This window comes from Lepisosteus oculatus, chromosome 14 (genome assembly GCF_040954835.1).
Source record: "Lepisosteus oculatus isolate fLepOcu1 chromosome 14, fLepOcu1.hap2, whole genome shotgun sequence".
NCBI classification, from domain to species: Eukaryota; Metazoa; Chordata; class Actinopteri; order Semionotiformes; family Lepisosteidae; genus Lepisosteus; species Lepisosteus oculatus.
In genome coordinates this window covers 18,833,247-18,840,746 of record NC_090709.1, presented here as the reverse complement: position 1 = coordinate 18,840,746, position 7,500 = coordinate 18,833,247, and the positions used below count along the sequence as shown (strand labels likewise).

Here is a 7,500-nt window from a genome sequence, read left to right as displayed (position 1 = left end):
GGACAGCTCCGTCACCTCTTTTACGACGCTGCTTTTTTTCTCTTGCGTTTTTCTCTTCTTCCCACGTTCTCTCTCTTCACTGCCTTCGTCCCCGCTCTATTTCACTTCAGCCTTTCACTCTTGCTTCCTTCCAATGAGGACGGAGCTGCGGGAGAAAGGGCGCTATAGAGGATCGCTGTGGAGAGCTGCTGCTGTGCTTTGACATCTGAGCTCTGTGGAAAACGATCTCAATACAATTCTGAAAAACGCGACTCTCCGAACGCCAGCCGAACAAGTCTCCACAGCCGAAGCGCTGTGTCTCTTTTCAGCTGGCGATAAACCTTTCCTCGATCCTTTGCGGACTTGTAAAACTGTTCCTGATCAGAATAAAAAACGCTCACGCTAATACACAAGCACCCGTGTCTCGCCAAAGCTGACAAATAAACAGACGGACAAGCCGCACTGCACGTGTGAACAGGGGAATGAGCGAGCGAGCGGGGATAGGGCGCCTCCTGCGCTTAAAAGCTTACAGCACCTGGTATTCCCAGGCGGTCTCCAATCCAAGTACTAACCAGGCCCATCCCTGTTTAGCTTCCGAGATCAGAGAGATCAGGTGTGCTCAAAGGGGGTGTGGCCGTAAGCGAGAGCAAAGCTCGCTGGCACCCTTCTTATTGAGAGGACAGCTCCGTCACCTCTTTTACGACGCTGCTTTTTTTCTCTTGCGTTTTTCTCTTCTTCCCACGTTCTCTCTCTTCACTGCCTTCGTCCCCGCTCTATTTCACTTCAGCCTTTCACTCTTGCTTCCTTCCAATGATAACGGAGCTGCGGGAGAAAGGGCGCTATAGAGGATCGCTGTGGAGAGCTGCTGCTGTGCTTAGACATTTGAGCTCTGTGGAAAACGATCTCAATACAATTCTGAAAAACGCGACTCTCCGAACGCCAGCCGAACAAGTCTCCACAGCCGAAGCGCTGTGTCTCTTTTCAGCTGGCGATAAACCTTTCCTCGATCCTTTGCGGACTTGTAAAACTGTTCCTGATCAGAATAAAAAACGCTCACGCTAATACACAAGCACCCGTGTCTCGCCAAAGCTGACAAATAAAGAGACGGACAAGCCGCACTGCACGTGTGAACAGGGGAATGAGCGAGCGAGCGGGGATAGGGCGCCACCTGCGCTTAAAAGCTTACAGCACCTGGTATTCCCAGGCGGTCTCCCATCCAAGTACTAACCAGGCCCATCCCTGTTTAGATTCTGAGATCAGACGAGATCAGGCGTGCTCAAGGGGGTGTGGCCGTAAGCAAGAGCAAGGCTCGCTGGCACCCTTCTTATTGAGAGGACAGCTCCGTCACCTCTTTTACGACGCTGCTTTTTTCCCTTGCGTTTTTCTCTTCTTCCCACGTTCTCTCTCTTCACTGCCTTCGTCCCCGCTCTATTTCACTTCAGCCTTTCACTCTTGCTTCCTTCCAATGAGGACGGAGCTGCGGGAGAAAGGGCGCTATAGAGGATCGCTGTGGAGAGCTGCTGCTGTGCTTTGACATCTGAGCTCTGTGGAAAACGATCTCAATACAATTCTGAAAAACGCGACTCTCCGAACGCCAGCCGAACAAGTCTCCACAGCCGAAGCGCTGTGTCTCTTTTCAGCTGGCGATAAACCTTTCCTCGATCCTTTGCGGACTTGTAAAACTGTTCCTGATCAGAATAAAAAACGCTCACGCTAATACACAAGCACCCGTGTCTCGCCAAAGCTGACAAATAAAGAGACGGACAAGCCGCACTGCACGTGTGAACAGGGGAATGAGCGAGCGAGCGGGGATAGGGCGCCTCCTGCGCTTAAAAGCTTACAGCACCTGGTATTCCCAGGCGGTCTCCCATCCAAGTACTAACCAGGCCCATCCCTGTTTAGCTTCCGAGATCAGACGAGATCAGGCGTGCTCAAGGGGGTGTGGCCGTAAGCGAGCGAAAGACTCGCTGGCACCCTTCTTATTGAGAGGACAGCTCCGTCACCTCTTTTACGACGCTGCTTTTTTTCTCTTGCGTTTTTCTCTTCTTCCCACGTTCTCTCTCTTCACTGCCTTCGTCCCCGCTCTATTTCACTTCAGCCTTTCACTCTTGCTTCCTTCCAATGAGGACGGAGCTGCGGGAGAAAGGGCGCTATAGAGGATCGCTGTGGAGAGCTGCTGCTGTGCTTTGACATCTGAGCTCTGTGGAAAACGATCTCAATACAATTCTGAAAAACGCGACTCTCCGAACGCCAGCCGAACAAGTCTCCACAGCCGAAGCGCTGTGTCTCTTTTCAGTTGGCGATAAACCTTTCCTCGATCCTTTGCGGACTTGTAAAACTGTTCCTGATCAGAATAAAAAACGCTCACGCTAATACACAAGCACCCGTGTCTCGCCAAAGCTTACAAATAAACAGACGGACAAGCCGCACTGCACGTGTGAACAGGGGAATGAGCGAGCGAGCGGGGATAGGGCGCCTCCTGCGCATAAAAGCTTACAGCACCTGGTATTCCCAGGCGGTCTCCCATCCAAGTACTAACCAGGCCCATCCCTGTTTAGCTTCCAAGATCAGATGACATCAGGCATGGTCAAGGGGGTGTGGCCGTAAGCGAGAGCAAGGCTCGCTGGCACCCTTCTTATTGAGAGGACAGCTCCGTCACCTCTTTTACGACGCTGCTTTTTTTCCCTTGCGTTTTTCTCTTCTTCCCACGTTCTCTCTCTTCACTGCCTTCGTCCCCGCTCTATTTCACTTCAGCCTTTCACTCTTGCTTCCTTCCAATGAGGACGGAGCTGCGGGAGAAAGGGCGCTATAGAGGATCGCTGTGGAGAGCTGCTGCTGTGCTTTGACATCTGAGCTCTGTGGAAAACGATCTCAATACAATTCTGAAAAACGCGACTCTCCGAACGCCAGCCGAACAAGTCTCCACAGCCGAAGCGCTGTGTCTCTTTTCAGCTGGCGATAAACCTTTCCTCGATCCTTTGCGGACTTGTAAAACTGTTCCTGATCAGAATAAAAAACGCTCACGCTAATACACAAGCACCCGTGTCTCGCCAAAGCTGACAAATAAACAGACGGACAAGCCGCACTGCACGTGTGAACAGGGGAATGAGCGAGCGAGCGGGGATAGGGCGCCTCCTGCGCTTAAACGCTTACAGCACCTGGTATTCCCGGGCGGTCTCCCATCCAAGTACTAACCAGGCCCATCCCTGTTTAGCTTCCGAGATCAGACGAGATCAGGTGTGCTCAAGGGGGTGTGGCCGTAAGCGAGAGCAAGGCTCGCTGGCACCCTTCTTATTGAGAGGACAGCTCCGTCACCTCTTTTACGACGCTGCTTTTTTTCCCTTGCGTTTTTCACTTCTTCCCACGTTCTCTCTCTTCACTGCCTTCGTCCCCGCTCTATTTCACTTCAGCCTTTCACTCTTGCTTCCTTCCAATGAGGACGGAGCTGCGGGAGAAAGGGCGCTATAGAGGATCGCTGTGGAGAGCTGCTGCTGTGCTTTGACATCTGAGCTCTGTGGAAAACGATCTCAATACAATTCTGAAAAACGCGACTCTCCGAACGCCAGCCGAACAAGTCTCCACAGCCGAAGCGCTGTGTCTCTTTTCAGCTGGCGATAAACCTTTCCTCGATCCTTTGCGGACTTGTAAAACTGTTCCTGATCAGAATAAAAAACGCTCACGCTAATACACAAGCACCCGTGTCTCGCCAAAGCTGACAAATAAAGAGACGGACAAGCCGCACTGCACGTGTGAACAGGGGAATGAGCGAGCGAGCGGGGATAGGGCGCCTCCTGCGCTTAAAAGCTTACAGCACCTGGTATTCCCAGGCGGTCTCCCATCCAAGTACTAACCAGGCCCATCCCTGTTTAGCTTCCGAGATCAGACGAGATCAGGCGTGCTCAAGGGGGTGTGGCCGTAAGCGAGAGCAAGGCTCGCTGGCACCCTTCTTATTGAGAGGACAGCTCCGTCACCTCTTTTACGACGCTGCTTTTTTTCCCTTGCGTTTTTCTCTTCTTCCCACGTTCTCTCTCTTCACTGCCTTCGTCCCCGCTCTATTTCACTTCAGCCTTTCACTCTTGCTTCCTTCCAATGAGGACGGAGCTGCGGGAGAAAGGGCGCTATAGAGGATCGCTGTGGAGAGCTGCTGCTGTGCTTTGACATCTGAGCTCTGTGGAAAACGATCTCAATACAATTCTGAAAAACGCGACTCTCCGAACGCCAGCCGAACAAGTCTCCACAGCTGATGCGCTGTGTCTCTTTTCAGCTGGCGATAAACCTTTCCTCGATCCTTTGCGGACTTGTAAAACTGTTCCTGATCAGAATAAAAAACGCTCACGCTAATACACAAGCACCCGTGTCTCGCCAAAGCTGACAAATAAACAGACGGACAAGCCGCACTGCACGTGTGAACAGGGGAATGAGCGAGCGGGGATAGGGCGCCTCCTGCGCTTAAACGCTTACAGCACCTGGTATTCCCGGGCGGTCTCCCATCCAAGTACTAACCAGGCCCATCCCTGTTTAGCTTCCGAGATCAGACGAGATCAGGTGTGCTCAAGGGGGTGTGGCCTTAAGCGAGAGCAGGGCTCGCTGGCACCCTTCTTATTGAGAGGACAGCTCCGTCACCTCTTTTACGACGCTGCTTTTTTTCCCTTGCGTTTTTCACTTCTTCCCACGTTCTCTCTCTTCACTGCCTTCGTCCCCGCTCTATTTCACTTCAGCCTTTCACTCTTGCTTCCTTCCAATGAGGACGGAGCTGCGGGAGAAAGGGCGCTATAGAGGATCGCTGTGGAGAGCTGCTGCTGTGCTTTGACATCTGAGCTCTGTGGAAAACGATCTCAATACAATTCTGAAAAACGCGACTCTCCGAACGCCAGCCAAACAAGTCTCCACAGCCGAAGCGCTGTGTCTCTTTTCAGCTGGCGATAAACCTTTCCTCGATCCTTTGCGGACTTGTTAAACTGTTCCTGATCAGAATAAAAAACGCTCACGCTAATACACAAGCACCCGTGTCTCGCCAAAGCTGACAAATAAACAGACGGACAAGCCGCACTGCACGTGTGAACAGGGGAATGAGCGAGCGAGCGGGGATAGGGCGCCTCCTGCGCTTAAAAGCTTACAGCACCTGGTATTCCCAGGCGGTCTCCCATCCAAGTACTAACCAGGCCCATCCCTGTTTAGCTTCCGAGATCAGACGAGATCAGGCGTGCTCAAGGGGGTGTGGCCGTAAGCGAGAGCAAGGCTCGCTGGCACCCTTCTTATTGAGAGGACAGCTCCGTCACCTCTTTTACGACGCTGCTTTTTTTCCCTTGCGTTTTTCTCTTCTTCCCACGTTCTCTCTCTTCACTGCCTTCGTCCCCGCTCTATTTCACTTCAGCCTTTCACTCTTGCTTCCTTCCAATGAGGACGGAGCTGCGGGAGAAAGGGCGCTATAGAGGATCGCTGTGGAGAGCTGCTGCTGTGCTTTGACATCTGAGCTCTGTGGAAAACGATCTCAATACAATTCTGAAAAACGCGACTCTCCGAACGCCAGCCGAACAAGTCTCCACAGCCGAAGCGCTGTGTCTCTTTTCAGCTGGCGATAAATCTTTCCTCGATCCTTTGCGGACTTGTTAAACTGTTCCTGATCAGAATAAAAAACGCTCACGCTAATACACAAGCACCCGTGTCTCGCCAAAGCTGACAAATAAACAGACGGATAAGCCGCACTGCACGTGTGAACAGGGGAATGAGCGAGCGAGCGGGGATAGGGCGCCTCCTGCGCTAAAAAGCTTACAGCACCTGGTATTCCCAGGCGGTCTCCCATCCAAGTACTAACCAGGCCCATCCCTGTTTAGCTTCCGAGATCAGACGAGATCAGGCGTGCTCAAGGGGGTGTGGCCGTAAACGAGAGCAAGGCTCGCTGGCACCCTTCTTATTGAGAGGACATCTCCGTCACCTCTTTTACGACGCTGCTTTTTTTCCCTTGCGTTTTTCTCTTCTTCCCACGTTCTCTCTCTTCACTGCCTTCATCCCCGCTCTATTTCACTTCAGCCTTTCACTCTTGCTTCCTTCCAATGAGGACGGAGCTGCGGGAGAAAGGGCGCTATAGAGGATCGCTGTGGAGAGCTGCTGCTGTGCTTTGACATCTGAGCTCTGAGGAAAACGATCTCAATACAATTCTGAGAAACGCGACTCTCCGAACGCCAGCCGAACAAGTCTCCACAGCCGAAGCGCTGTGTCTCTTTTCAGCTGGCGATAAACCTTTCCTCGATCCTTTGCGGACTTGTAAAACTGTTCCTGATCAGAATAAAAAACGCTCACGCTAATACACAAGCACCCGTGTCTCGCCAAAGCTGACAAATAAAGAGACGGACAAGCCGCACTGCACGTGTGAACAGGGGAATGAGCGAGCGAGCGGGGATAGGGCGCCTCCTGCGCTTAAAAGCTTACAGCACCTGGTATTCCCAGGCGGTCTCCCATCCAAGTACTAACCAGGCCCATCCCTGTTTAGCTTCCGAGATCAGACGAGATCAGGCGTGCTCAAGGGGGTGTGGCCGTAAGCGAGAGCAAGGTTCGCTGGCACCCTTCTTATTGAGAGGACAGCTCCGTCACCTCTTTTTCGACGCTGCTTTTTTTCCCTTGCGTTTTTCTCTTCTTCCCACGTTCTCTCTCTTCACTGCCTTCGTCCCTGCTCTATTTCACTTCAGCCTTTCACTCTTGCTTCCTTCCAATGAGGACGGAGCTGCGGGAGAAAGGGCGCTATAGAGGATCGCTGTGGAGAGCTGCTGCTGTGCTTTGACATCTGAGCTCTGTGGAAAACGATCTCAATACAATTCTGAAAAACGCGACTCTCCGAACGCCAGCCGAACAAGTCTCCACAGCCGATGCGCTGTGTCTCTTTTCAGCTGGCGATAAACCTTTCTTCGATTCTTTGCGGACTTGTTAAACTGTTCCTGATCAGAATAAAAAACGCTCACGCTAATACACAAGCACCCGTGTCTCGCCAAAGCTGACAAATAAACAGACGGACAAGCCGCACTGCACGTGTGAACAGGGGAATGAGCGAGCGAGCGGGGATAGGGCGCCTCCTGCGCTTAAACGCTTACAGCACCTGGTATTCCCGGGCGGTCTCCCATCCAAGTACTAACCAGGCCCATCCCTGTTTAGCTTCCGAGATCAGACGAGATCAGGTGTGCTCAAGGGGGTGTGGCCGTAAGCGAGAGCAAGGCTCGCTGGCACCCTTCTTATTGAGAGGACAGCTCCGTCACCTCTTTTACGACGCTGCTTTTTTTCCCTTGCGTTTTTCACTTCTTCCCACGTTCTCTCTCTTCACTGCCTTCGTCCCCGCTCTATTTCACTTCAGCCTTTCACTCTTGCTTCCTTCCAATGAGGACGGAGCTGCGGGAGAAAGGGCGCTATAGAGGATCGCTGTGGAGAGCTGCTGCTGTGCTTTGACATCTGAGCTCTGTGGAAAACGATCTCAATACAATTCTGAAAAACGCGACTCTCCGAACGCCAGCCGAACAAGTCTCCACAGCCGAA

At 52.3% G+C, this 7,500-nt stretch overlaps 1 protein-coding gene, 8 non-coding genes and 3 pseudogenes across 9 annotated transcripts in view; all 12 read right to left on the bottom strand.

Annotated features, from left to right (window-relative positions):
- LOC138242514 (zinc finger protein 135-like) overlaps positions 1-7,500 on the bottom strand; it is a 446,217-nt gene that overhangs the window by 333,378 nt on the left and 105,339 nt on the right. The gene's annotated exons all lie outside the window — the stretch shown is intronic.
- Positions 503-621, bottom strand: LOC138218962 (5S ribosomal RNA; annotated as a pseudogene).
- On the bottom strand, positions 1,159-1,277 carry LOC138216539 (5S ribosomal RNA). Its single transcript, XR_011180251.1, has one exon. It is a non-coding gene; the product is annotated as a 5S ribosomal RNA (ribosomal RNA).
- LOC138243973 (5S ribosomal RNA) lies at positions 1,814-1,932 on the bottom strand. The gene has a single exon (XR_011192587.1). It is a non-coding gene; the product is annotated as a 5S ribosomal RNA (ribosomal RNA).
- Positions 2,470-2,588, bottom strand: LOC138218559 (5S ribosomal RNA; annotated as a pseudogene).
- LOC138244951 (5S ribosomal RNA) lies at positions 3,126-3,244 on the bottom strand. Its single transcript, XR_011193568.1, has one exon. It is a non-coding gene; the product is annotated as a 5S ribosomal RNA (ribosomal RNA).
- Positions 3,782-3,900, bottom strand: LOC138243971 (5S ribosomal RNA). The gene has a single exon (XR_011192585.1). It is a non-coding gene; the product is annotated as a 5S ribosomal RNA (ribosomal RNA).
- LOC138217771 (5S ribosomal RNA) lies at positions 4,434-4,552 on the bottom strand (annotated as a pseudogene).
- LOC138243970 (5S ribosomal RNA) lies at positions 5,090-5,208 on the bottom strand. The gene has a single exon (XR_011192584.1). It is a non-coding gene; the product is annotated as a 5S ribosomal RNA (ribosomal RNA).
- On the bottom strand, positions 5,746-5,864 carry LOC138245061 (5S ribosomal RNA). Its single transcript, XR_011193677.1, has one exon. It is a non-coding gene; the product is annotated as a 5S ribosomal RNA (ribosomal RNA).
- Positions 6,402-6,520, bottom strand: LOC138243969 (5S ribosomal RNA). Its single transcript, XR_011192583.1, has one exon. It is a non-coding gene; the product is annotated as a 5S ribosomal RNA (ribosomal RNA).
- LOC138244950 (5S ribosomal RNA) lies at positions 7,058-7,176 on the bottom strand. Its single transcript, XR_011193567.1, has one exon. It is a non-coding gene; the product is annotated as a 5S ribosomal RNA (ribosomal RNA).